This window comes from Fukomys damarensis, unplaced genomic scaffold, assembly GCF_012274545.1.
Source record: "Fukomys damarensis isolate Sample0158 unplaced genomic scaffold, DMR_v1.0_HiC HiC_scaffold_33, whole genome shotgun sequence".
Lineage (NCBI taxonomy): Eukaryota > Metazoa > Chordata > Mammalia > Rodentia > Bathyergidae > Fukomys > Fukomys damarensis.
In genome coordinates, this window is record NW_022900945.1 from 18,044,236 (window position 1) to 18,058,023 (window position 13,788).

Here is a 13,788-nt window from a genome sequence, read left to right on the forward strand (position 1 = left end):
TCTAGAAAATGCAATTTAGCTACATAGCCTGCTTTTTCAAAAGCTCAATAATGACTTAAGTCTGTACAGGTTAGGGAGAATGTGGCCAATAAACAAGGAAGAGTAAAAAAAAACACAAAGAAGAGGGAACATACCTGTATACAGAGATACATGAAGGCTAATACCTCAGTAGCTACTATTTACAAAACCTGCTTACGAGTAATACAAAATGTTGTATATTTATGATTGGATCAGGAGCTAATTATAATTTGTGAATGCCAAAAATAAACCTTTGTCTCTCTTTTTTCTTTCTTCTCGGTGAAGGTGAATGATTTCAGACTAAGAAAGTAGAAAAGTAATTAAATCAAGATCTCTGCAAAGTAATTTTCAGCGCACCCACAACTCCCTACAACAAGGTTATGTTTATAGGTCACATAAAGGGTAGTGAAAATTACTGAAAGAATGATGATCTTCGAAGAAACACACCAGACAAACAAATGCCATCTCAATTTTCAAAATTACGGAGAAGATGTAGTCTCAAATATATTCCCCAGCATGGACCCTCAGTGGATCTTTAAAGTACTAGATTGAAAGTACTTAAAAAACAATAAACTAGACAGTCTGCAAGTGTCAGCATGCGCCAAGCTATCTATGAATCAAGCATCTCTGAATGCCTCATTTCCATTTCTGATGAGAATTTTAAGGCTGCAAGATTCTAAACCAGTTGTAGGTGTAGTAGCCTTGGAAACAACAAAACAAAGGTCTTCCCAGATACCCTATGGTCAACATGATAACCTTGAGTGAACGAGAGTACATACAATTCAATGAATTCGTGCATTATTCAAATGGTAGCATGGTAAATTTGTGCCAATTTGGAAGAAGGTTCTCAGTATCACCCCAAAGACCATACCCACTGTTTCCCAATTTAATCTGTTAATAAACTCTGAGCCAGGCACAATAAAGAGCAGCAGGACCAATCATGAACACCAGTGTCTGTCCTTCTAGACCTTATAATTGACCTTTAGCCCTCTTCCAAATACATTTTTATAGCACTAGGGATTGAACCCAGGAACTTTGCACTGTGCTACACATCCCCAGCAGAACTTTTTATTTTTTAATTTGACACAAAGTTTTGCTAATTCACTAAGTTACCCATAGTGGGCTCAAACTTGTGATCATCCTGCCTCAGCCTCCCAAAATTCTGAAATTATAGAACAAAAATAAGGTTAGATGATTGCTATAGTTTGGATCTTAAATGTTCCTCAAAAGTCCCTTTGTTAAAGGCTTGGTTCCAAGAGTGGCACTACTGGGACATTATGGAACATTTCAGAGATGGGGCCTAATGGGACATCTTCAGGTTATTGGAGGGGTCCCCTTGAAGGTGACCATAGAATCTCAATCCTTTCCTCCTTCTCTTGCTTCCTGGCCATAAGGTGAGAAATTTTGCTCTGCTGCATGCTCCTGCCATGATATAGTGCCTTGCTGCAGCCCAAAAGCAACATGGGCTAATCAGTCATGGTCTGAAATTGAAACCATCAAAAGTAGAAGACAGAATAAGCCTTCTCTCCTTATAAGTTGATTATTTGTTATAGTTATAGAAAGCTAACACAATGACTTAAATGAGTATTTGAAAAATACATTTATTAAATTTTGCATGACAAACAGGTAAGAGGAATAGCAGATGTGGAAGATAATGGAGCTGCCTTCCCAGGGAATCTTGAAAGGCATTTATTACAGGTTAAATCAAACAATACTAAATAGTATAAGGATAAATGTCTGGTTCTTCTTTTGAATCAAAACAAAAAAGAGTCACCACAAAGGTATGGATTGAAGGGAAATACAGTTTATCAGCAAACAAGGCTGAAAATAATCCAGAGTTTTTGGCAGAAAACTCATCATGCCCACACAATGTGATTGGTGGGAAAAAGAGAAAAAAGAAGCTAATACTTGAGTTGTATGAACAGACCATATGTTGAAAGAATGAGGAAATAGATCTATGCTATCCTCTGTTAGTGGTCTAGGTGCCACCTTCAACAAGACTATAGAAAGAGTAAGGGGTGTGTAGAAGAAATTAACAGAGTGAAAACAGTTCCTGGGACAGTAGAACAGTATGGAAAAAAATGAGAATGTTTACCATGAACAGGCTCATTAGGGAGACAGATGTCTTCAAGTGTATAAAAGGCTGATTTATAGAAGTCTATAATAAAAGAATGAAAAATTGAATCAGATTCACCTCAAATTAAGTACAAATTGTGTTGTCCAAACTTCTTTCCATTGCTAAAATTGCTACAAGATCCACCCTGCTCTATTTCCAGCCACTTCTCCAACCTCTCTTTTACCCTTCACAATACTTCATCTAAACTCCTTCCTCTTAGCCCTCAAACTCACCAAATTCAACACTACCTCAAATCATGCACTTAATCCTTCCTTTTGTCTGAAAAGCTTTTATTCCACACGTGCTCATGGCTGACCGCCTTCTCATCAAGGTCTTCAATTTTAAGATAATTTTTTTTCTGGATGATCTGACCAATGATGAAAATGGTGTGCTGATGTTTTCTACTGTTATTTTGTGAGATTATCTCTCCCTTTATATCAAGTAATATTTTACTCATAAAATTGGATGTTCCAACTTGAGGTATATATATATTTACAATTGCTATATCTTCTTGAATTGATCCCTTGACCATTATAGAGTGACCTCCTTTGTTTCCCTTTTGTCTCAGCTTCTGACTTAACATCTATTTTGTGTTATATAAATGTAGGTACTCCTGCTCACTTTTCTATTGCATGGAATATCTTTATTCATCCTTTCACTTTGTCTGTACACCTTTACCAGTGAAGTGGGTTTCCTGTAGGCAGGATATCATTCGGTCTTTTTTTACTTAGTTATTTTTAATCTATTCAGCCAGTAAAATTACTTTCATTGAAGAATTTGGTTATATTAAAGGTTATATTTTATAGCTAAGAACATACTCTTCTCCTTTTGCTAATTTTCTTCTGTTTTGAATCCTTTATTTTTTCCCATGTCTTTCTCTCTTATTTATCTTTGTGGTGTGGTGGTTTTCTGCACTGATAAGGTTTAATTACTTTTGCCTCTCTCATTTATGTATCTGCTTTTATATTTGTTTATATTTTTGTGCATTTTCATTAATGGTAGCTATCTTCCTTTTGCTTTTATACATAAGGCTCTCTTAAGCATTTTTTTGTAAGGCTAGTCCAATGGTGATGAATTCCATCAGTTTATGTTTATCTTGAAAAGTCTAATTCTTTTTCTCTGACAATAGCTTTTCTGTTTACACTATTTTTTATTAATTTTATTGGTACATTTTAGGTATACAATATGATGACATTCATCATTGGAAATTTGTGCCTTTTCATGGAATATTATGGTTTTTATTTTTTGCCCATTCCCCTCCAACCCCTCCACTTCTCCCTATTTACAAAGACTTTGTTTCCATTTTTTCCTTTTTCCAGCACCATTTATTAAAAAGGCTTTCCTTCAGGGAGGGCATGTGGCTCCTTAGTCAAAGATGAGGTGACTGAGTGTGTCTGGAGTTGTTTCTGCATCTTCTAATCTATTCCACTGATCCTTGGGTCTGTTTCTTTGCCAGTACCGTGTTGCTTTCATCACAGTAGCTTTAGTTTCAAGTTGAGGATTGTGATATACCCTATCTTGTCCTTGTTGCCTAGAATTGCTTTTGCTATTCTAGGTCTCTTCTGGTTCCAGATGAGTTTTTGGATTGTTTTCTCAAGTTCTGTGAAGTATGCTGTTGGAATTTCAATTGAGATTGCATTGAATCTATATAGCAGTTTTAGAAGTATGGCCATTTTCACTAAATTGGTTCTTCCTACCCAGGAATAAACAATGTCTTTCCATTTTCTGATATCATCTTTGGTCTCTTTTTTTTAGACTTCTGTAGTTTTCACAGAAGTCTTTGATTTCTTTCATTAGGTTGATTCCTAGGTATTTTGTTTTTTGGATGCTATTGTGAAAGGAGTTGTTTCTCCAGTTCCTCTCTCAGTGAGTCTGTTGTTTTGTGTACAGAAAAGTTATTGATTTTTGTGAGTTGACCTTGTATCCAGCTATTCTACTGAATTTAGTTATTAAGTATAGAAGAGTTTTGGTGGAGTTCTTGGGGCTCTCTACATAAAGTACCATGTCATCTGCAAATAAAGACAATGTGACTTCATTTCCTATCTTTATTCTTTTTATTTCTTTCTCATCTAGTTGCTGTGATTAATGTTTCCAAAACTATATTGAACAGGAGTGGAGATAGTGTCCATCTTTGTTTTCTTCCTGATTTTTAGCATAAAGGATTTCAGTTTTTGACCATTAAGTATGATATTGGCTGTTGGTTTTTCATAGATGGCTTTTATCAGATTAAGGTACAGACCATCTATTCCAATTTTCTGTAGGGTTTTTATCATAAATTGGTGTTGAATTTTGTCAAATGCTTTTTCTGTATCAGATGATTATATGGTTTTTGTTCTTAGCTCTATTAATATAGTGTATTATATTTATTGATTTGCATATGTTGAACCATTCCTGCATCCCTGGGATGAATCCCACTTGGTCAGTGTGTATAATCTTCTTGATAATATTCTGCATTCTATTTACCAGCATCTTATTGAGGACTTTTGCATCTATGTTCCTCAGGGAGATTGGCTTATAGTTCTCTTTTTCAATTGTGTCTTTTTCTGCTTTGGGGATCAAGGTGATGCTTGCTTCCAGGAATGAACTTGAGATTACTTCCTTTTCAATTTCATTGAAGAGTTTAAATAGTAGTGGCAACAGTTCTTCTCTAAATGCCTTGTACATTTCAGCAGTGAAGCCATAAGGATATGGGCTTTTCTTAGTAAGTTTTTAATTACATTTTCAATTTCGTTGATTGACATTGAGTTGGTTAGGATTTTTAGGTCTTCTTCATTCAACTTTGGTAATTCATATGTATCTAGTAATCTGTCCATTTCTTCTGTGTTTTCCATCTTACTGGCATATAGGTTCTCAAAGTAGGTATTGAATGATCCTCTGGATTTCTGCTGGATCAATGGTAATTTCATTCCTAATTGCATACATTTGGGTCTTTTCTTTACAAGGTTGTCTAAGGGCTTGTCAATTTTGTTTATTCTTTCGAAGAGCCAACTCTGCTTCATTGATTTTTTTGTATCCTTGTCTTAGTCTCCATTGTATTGATTTCTACTCTGATCTTTACAATTTCCTCCCTTGTATGAGTTTTGGGTTTGACCTGCTCTTCTTTTTCTAGAAGCTTGAGGTGTAGCATCAGGTTGTTTGATTGAGCTCACACTGTTTTCCTAATAACTATTCAGTGCTATGAATTTCCCTCAAAAGACTGCTTTCATTCTGTCCCATGGATTCCAATACATTGTACTAAAATTGTCATTTAACTGTAGAAACTGTCTGATTTCCTCTTTAATTCCCTGTGACCCATGGGTTGTTTTGAAGTGTGTTGTGCAATTTTCATGTATTTATGAATTCTTGTGGTTTCTTTTGCTATTCATCTCCAACTGGGTCTAGTTTTAATCTATATTTATAATTGCCATCTTTTCCTCTTGGATTGTTCCTTTTACAAAAATGCAGTATCCTTTGTCTCTCTTAATTAGTGTTGGTGTGAAATCCATTTGATCTGAAAATAGGATAACTACTCCTGCTTTGTTTCAGGTCCCTGTCACATGGAGTACATTGTTTTCCACCCTTTAACTTTCAGTCTATGAGTTTCTTTTTGAATTGTGTTTCTTATATGCAGCATATTGTTGGATCTTGCTTCTTAATCCATTCTGCCTGTATATTTCTTTTGATTGGTTAATTGAAATCATTAACGTTGATGATTATAACTGGTATGTATTGACTTGTCCTTAATATGATCTTTCTTGTTAGATTCTCCCCCTTCGCATTTAATTTCTTGTCTTGCCTAATGGATCCATTCTGCTGGGCTTCCTGGGGTTGTGATCCTCATTTCTTTTCTTAGGATATTGTTTAAAAATTTTTTTGGAATGCTGGTTTGGTATTCATGAAGTTCTTTGGGTGCTCCTTGTTGTGAAAGTATCTTATTTCTCCATCAATTTTGAAAGATAGTTTTGCAGGGTACATCAATCTGAATTGGAGGTTGTTTTCTTTTACAGCTTGAAATACTTTACTCTAGGCTCTTCTTGACTTGAGAGTTTGTGTTGAAAAATCTGCACTGATTCTGATGGGTTTTCCTTCGTATGTGATTTGTTTCTTTTCTCTAACTGCTTGTAAGATTTTCTTCTTCTGTTGAGTTTCTGGAATCTTAACTATTATATGACTAGGTGTAGTTTTTTGTTTTGTTTTGTTTTTTATTATGGCTAGTTAGGGTCCTATATGCCTCACTTATCTGCATGTCAAATTCTTTTCCCTTGCTTGGGAAGTTTTCTTCCATTACTTCTGTGAACAGTTGTTTTTTGGGTTTTTTTAATATCATTTACACTCTCTCCTGTTTCTTCATGGACTCCTAGTCTTCTTTACATCATCTAGCAGCTGTTGGATTGATTTCTCATGGTCCCTTACTATTTTTAATTTTTTCTTTTCCTGGTCACTAATTGCAATCCTGTTTTCTATATCTGAAGTTCTGTCCTCATATTGGCTCATTCTGCTGAGTAAACTTTCAATGGAGTTTTTAATCTCCTGGATATCTGTTTGCATCTGTTTATGGATTCCACTTGTTTCCTATGCTGGGATGCCATCATGTTCCTGAGGTTCTCTATGTTTTTATCTATGTCTGCTCTAGATTTATTAATCGTGTCTTGCATTATGGACACAATCTCTGTTGTTATCTGAGAAATTATTTCTGATTTCATTTTTTCCAGATCCTTTTTTGTTACTAGTTCAGGTTGTCCAGGTAGTTGATTGTTCCGTCTCATTGCCTGGGGGGTTGCCTTAGGTGATCTAGAAGTCTGGTTTTGAGACTTGTTTACATGTTTTCCTATTTCAACAGATACAGCCTACTGCGCCTTTGTTGATGTGACTTTTTTACTCTACTAGTGGGCTTCAATTCTCAGCAAACCTCAGAGAGGCCTCTTCTCTGACGCTTACAATTGTACCTATTTCTGGGTTCAATGGTGGCCTTCTAGATTTCTGCACTGTACTGGTATCTGGGCAGAGTCTGGCTGGGGCCTGTGCACAAATGGGATGATATGTGGGCATGCTTCTGGCTGGGGCCTGCCCACCTATGTAGCTGTTGTCTGGGAGGGCCTATGGCTGGGGGCTGTGTACCGTGTTGCTGATGTCTGAGCAGGCTAAGAAGCCTGGGGTCTGCATGCACTTACCAATGGCATCTGGGCAGGCCTCTGGCTGTTGTTTGTGTGCCTGCACAGCTCTTTTCCAGGTGGGCCTCTGGCTGGGATCTGTTTGCTGAAGCTGCTGGTGTCTGGTCGGGGCCCTGGCTGGGACTTGCACACCTGTGACACTCTGGTCCATGCAGGCTTTTCACTGGGATCTGCATGTTCTTACTGATGGTCTTCAGTTGTCAATTTACTATGTTATATTGGCTTTGTTTACAGTTGAGAAGGGAAGTGTAGCTTCCATGTAACTTCTTTAGTGGTGGTCCGTGGCTTTAGGCATGGTATGTGTAGCAGTAGAAACAGAGAATCCATCTACCACTGCAGGGCCTGTAGGAATGGGGACATTAGCAGCCCAGGTGGAGCTGCTATATACAGCAGTGCTGCTCACTGCATGTCCACACCCACGAGTCCACACAGCTGTAGGGCAGTATGCATCCATAGCAGTCAGTGTTCAAGCCACTCCAGTAACCTTGAAAAGCTATGTTGCACACATCAGTGGAGGTGGGGCATGGCTGGATCTGATATCAAAATGGCATGAAGCAACAGCAGTCTAGTTAGGAGAGGGTATGATATAAACTGAAATCCCACTCTGGAGCAATGCAACACTGGGCACATCTTAATAAGTCCTATGACCAGGATCAAGGTCCACCAGAACTGCAGGATAACCCAACTAGCAAAACTTCAGGTGTCCATGATATCATTGGGGGCTGTTAAGGTCTTCTTTTTTCTCTTTATGTGAGGACTTATTCAGATTCATATTGATTCAGGCTGGGACAACAAAATGATCAATGTAGAACATTTCATTCTCTTCTTTTCCAGACCATCCATACTGTATATATTCCACAGTTTCTCCATTCTATCTGCACTGCAATCTAGCATTCTCCCTTAAATATTTTAGCCAAGTAGTAGTTACTGTCTTTTTAATCTTTGTGAGAGAGAAGCATATCTCATGCCTCTAGTCAGCCATCTTGCCAGAAGTCCAATATTATCTTCATGGGAGAACAGATTTTCATGTCTTATTCACGGTCGAGTCCCCAGTCTTTAGTGTTATCCCTGGATCATTAGGGATTCAGGAAATATTGGCTGAATGAATTATTGTAAAACATGGTAGAGCCTACCTAAATATTTGAGGTAGAGCAAAAACTCACTGAGAGGGCTGGGGTATCCATGCATTGATTTAAGAAGATAAAATAGCTCCTTTCAATCCTGGAAAAAATTCTACTACAAATTGTAGCACTACTGGTTCAGAGGGGATGATTAATGAAGACTGGAGCAAGAAAAATAGCCTTCAATGAGGAATTGCAGATTTAGGGGTCTTCGAGGATAAGAGGAATTTAGACAGTTGGAACAAGAGGGAAGATATTCTAGGACAATAAAGGAGTATGATTCAATCTCAGAAGCAGACCTGCGTAACACACAAGGAGGAAATAACTGTTAGGAGCTAATTTAACTCAAGGAAAGGATGTACTGCTAGACACTAAAAAATGGAACTGGACAGACAGAGTAGGGCCATAATGCAACATGAAACTTTAAAACCAAGCAAAGAATTAATTGATATTCTTGAGACAGATGAACATTATGATAGAGGCAATGATTTAGGGAAGTTAATCTCTAGTAGGTTGTCTGAGCCCTGTAATCGATTTGAACTAAATTATATCTCTTCAGCTCAAAAACAGTTTGTTCTTTTCTATTTTAGTTTATTTTCATGGGCTTTTATAAAATTTTTGATGTGAAATGATGAGGTCCTGGCTTAAACTAGAAATAATTGAAAAACGAAAAGATCAGAGGGACATTTTTAAAAAGCTGCTCAGATTTCAGATCTAAATTAATATCTATAGTTATATCCATAATAGGAACCCACTACAGTAGACATTCAATAAATACTTGCTTATGTAATATAAATCTCATATTATTGAATATTAGCAAGATATCTGGAAGCCTTTGTGCAAGAGTAGCAACAGGTTTGCATGTGCTGTCCCTCAAATTCTTTTGTTATCAATGTCCCACAGGACAAAGGCAGGTTGAAAAGATGTACTCTATGTAAACAGATAGCTCTGTGACCTGTATGTCTAGGTCTTATTCGAATCATGCTCTATAGAAAACTGTTGTTATAACCTGGTATCACCAAACCAAGTTTATATGAGGCTGCACTATAAGGGTTTATACTGATTCCTTTCCATCTTACCAGCACTTGTCTGAATACAGTCCTTTCAATTAGCCTCCTTTAAAAGCCCATCCCCCAGTCTCATTCTTGGCCCCTTTTCTGACACTTCCATTTAGAAAAAGCTTTCAAAAGCCATGCGCCAGCCAAACAATAAAAATGTCTCATCACTCAGTAGATAGTGGACCATGCCATGTAACTCTGCCAAAGTCTGTTGGAATCATCAGTATGAGTCTCTGCCTCAGGCAGTAATGGTTGGAGATCAGGATCTTGGCCATCCTGACCCCACTTCACTCTTCCTTATTAGTTGGTCTCTTTGTTTCTCTTTCACCATGCCCCATTTATTTCTAATATTGCTTGATATTTTTCTCCACATTTTTTGCAAAGTTCTTTGAAGGAAATGTTAAATGTATTAATGTTTTTTGAAGCAATTAAGTGTGCCCAGTTGAAATTGGGAGAGAGCGCAATATGGTATAACATGTCAAACCACATAGCTGGGATGTAAAACCTAGCTCTGTTGACCTTGAGCAATTACTAGCTGTGTGACCTTGAACAAATTACTTAACCTCACTCTAAGCCAGTTTCTAACTGAAAAACAAGAATGTTAATAATAGAAGTGAGATAATTATGTAAAACAGTCAGTGTCTAGCACTTAACTTTCTCCCCCATTTTCAAATGTCAGAACAATAATCAATATTAACTATTTTAATTAACATATTAACTCAGGTTGATGGAAACCAAACGTTTTGTCTACACCACCTTCTAACTGTTCAATTCCATGAAGTTTTAATCCAACAGATTGGGTGTAAATGGAGAAAAGAAAGTGCAAATGATGTTTGAATTGTTCTCTTTCTCTTGGAGATAGTGCTTTCTCAACAGTAAACAAAAAAGTCATTTTTTACTTCATCTCGTATTAGAGGAATCAAGAGGAAATGAGTGAAAGACATATTCTCAAAGATTAAGACAAACACAATGTAAGCCTTACAAACATCCATGAACATTCTCTTCAAATGGCTGCAATGTAAACATTCCCAATACAGCATTAAGAAGCAGGCTAAAGGGCACTGCTCAATTATTTGCAGAGCAAACAGGCATGAGGCATGAGATCAGGGTTTGGAGGCTCACACAGCCTTCAATGATTACTTAAATCCTCAAAGCCTGAATTTCCTCACCTGTAAAATGGAAAAAATTAAGAAAAATAATACATGTAAAATTCTTATGCAAAATAAGCAGGCAATGTACACTGAATTCCTATTGTTTTAGAGCAATGTTCATGAAATGAAATTGTGTGCTCTGATCAGGATTTCTGAGCTGCGTCATCTGAAGAGTGCATTGTGTTTTGGTACAAAGAGGACTTTGTATATTAGGCAGGCAGATGTTCAACAAATATATGATAGTTTGTTTTGGCTTTAATAGAAGTACTTTACGTACCCAATAGCTAGTGTAGGATTTTCTTTCATAACCTCTGCAGATAGGGAAGCCACTGGTTTGCTAGGTGCCTACACTCCCAATCTAATCCCAAGATCCTATCTCTTTCATTCATGATTGTTTTTCTTCATTTCTTGTCAGAAATTTCCACTGGATTGACAGGAGCACTGTTTACAGAAGGAAATCTTTTTTAGATATTTGAACTATGGTAAGCTCCCATTAAGTTCAATTATCACTGTATGATGATGAGTTATTTAAAACAAAATTTAAAGAAGAGGACTAATTTAAATGATTATCTTTATAGATTGTTTTGAGTATCATATATCCACAACTTTCTGAAAAACTATCTGTCTCCTTATTTTGTATTTTGGGTAAAAAGCCACTGATTCATGAGAAAATGGTGAGTTGCTGATTTTGGAAGAAGGGTTGGTCTGAGTAGCTTTAAATTCTGTTTGTTGAGGTCAGGGGTTTGGAGTCAGGATGCAAAGTAGGAAAACAAAAATTCCACCCAGGTAGAATATGAGGGAGAAATATGTAAATTAATTTTACAAAGCATCGCATACATTATTTTTAAAATTTGTCTTCTTTTTAACATAATTTTAAAGTTACTTTAAATTTTTTTAAAGTATTTTTTATTTACTTAATTATTAAAAATAAATATAACTTCTCTAGAAATATTACAATATGCAACTAAGCAAAACAAAGAAAATTCAAATTACACAAAAAAGACAGATCTATGGTTGGGGTTGGGGATTAGGGGAGGTAAAACTGATTTAAAAGGGCATGGAAAAAATATAAAAGATAAAAAGCACATGAAAAAAATTTGAGGGGAGATGCTACATTGCCCAAATTTACCCAATTATATTCTTTAAAATGAGTATATTCTATTATATGTAAATTATAACCTTATAAAGTCAATTGCTTCTTTAAATACTTCAGGCAACATCCAAACAAAATTATTTTAATAATCTCATATAAATTCATTCAAAACTTTAACACATATTAATACACATTTTTATGCAATTACAAAAAAAATTGTGTAATCTGTTATTGAATGTAACTGGCTTCATCTATTTCAATTTTCTACTTTCTTACCTGAAAGTAGATTTTGCCACCAAAACTAACAGCCCCCAGAAAATTTATTTCATAAAACTCAAGTGGAAAAATTGCTTTGGGGAGAGAGAAACAGGAAGCTACTTTGACTTTTACAGCCTCAAGGATCTCATTATTGATGATTTAACAACCACTACATACTTAATAGGCAGGTTCTTGCTATATAAACATTGTAGTGCAGTGTTTGCAGTGGGTAATTTAATGGCAACTGATTGCTGAGAAACTCATTGGCAGTTCCTGGCATACCTTTGACTGTATAATATCTACCCCCTGAAAAAGTGATTCTGTCTGTACTTTGGTACCCAATACATAACCCTCTGCATCTAGAGCTGTGTCAGACACTTTAAAGGAGAGGACAACAGAATATTCTGACCACTTCCTCCAGAGATAAAACACTCATTTTCTGGATTTTAAATTCTGCATCCCTGAGACCCAGCTCCTTCCTGTTCATTCAAGACCTCCAGTAATAAGGAAGGAGTCAGGGGACATAAAATCAAAACCAGCCTTGCCATGAATATGGATGCCAGTCTAAAGCTCTGATTTCAGGGGAAACAGAAGTGCTACATCTACCTCTTGCCCCTATTCCTTGGATATAAGTGTGCGCAGGTGGCCATGCAGCCCAAGAGGTAGTACTTCTTCCCCAGAGATTTAGATGGAATCTAACCACGGGTAATCTGTCTCGAGGGGAGCTGTTTCCTAGAGAGCAGGAAAAGAAGCAATGAACACCCAGGCACTTTTGCCAGATACAAAATAATTTGGCCTCACCAACAGAAAAACAAAAACAAAACAATGGATTCATGACTCATTTATAGCAATGCCCAAGAGCTCAGGACCATCTGCAGAAAAGATTTAATCAGAGGCTCCTGATGACTCAGGTCCACATACCTCCATGAGGAGGTGGTGTGTCTGGTGACCAAGAACAGGCTGATCCAAGCTGGGAGGCTCATCACTTTTGTCCCTATATCCAACAAGTCAGGCTTACTGCTAAACCTCAGCCCACTTTTGAGCCTCATTGGGGCCTAGTTGGGAGAAAGGAAGGCCTGAGTTCATCTGAGTGGGGGGAGCTATGCTAAAAAGGACCTGAATGGCTGAAGGACCAGTTGTCCTGGTGTCTCTGCCAGTGTCTTGACAATTCTGGAGGCACTCTCAGTTCCTCACCCAGGTGTATATAGAGCGAAGGCAACATATGAAAAATAGAAAGTCAGGGCATGCTGACAATAGCAGAGAAGTACCAAATGAATGGATGAAAGTACAGAAGAACTCCAAAAGCACAGCTGTCTGGAGCCATTATGCATTAGCCTACAGCCCCACGGACCTCAGATGCTCCTGAGGGCATAGCTGGATTAGAACATTGGACAATGATTGATGTCCAAAGTGAGTCATCAAGAAAAGGTCAGATTTTGTTCAGAACATTTTGTTTAAGAAGCCAACTTGCCTGCATCCAATACCACCTGCCTCTCCCAACACTGATCTGTGCCTCTCCTTGCCTTCTCAATCAAATTTTTAGAGAGCTTCTAATCTCATGACAACTTTTCCAACAATTTCCAGACTTTTTAAAGTTTTAATTGTTCTTTTACACATTTGACTGAGCCCCACCCCTTTTCAAGTCATATAGTCTCTAGATCCCTGGGATACTTAAGTGCCTTATCTTCTCTTACCTCTGTCCTACCACTGTCTTCTCAGAATTCTGACCTTAGGGCCGGGATTTAGCTCAGTGGTTCGGTGGCCTGCCTTGCAAGCGCAAGGACCCGAGTTCAATCCATGGTACCAAAAAAAAAAAAAAAAAA

At 37.2% G+C, this 13,788-nt stretch overlaps 1 protein-coding gene across 1 annotated transcript in view; it reads right to left on the minus strand.

Annotated features, from left to right (window-relative positions):
• LOC104870928 (uricase) overlaps positions 1–13,788 on the minus strand; it is a 100,487-nt gene that overhangs the window by 48,954 nt on the left and 37,745 nt on the right. The window lies entirely within an intron of this gene.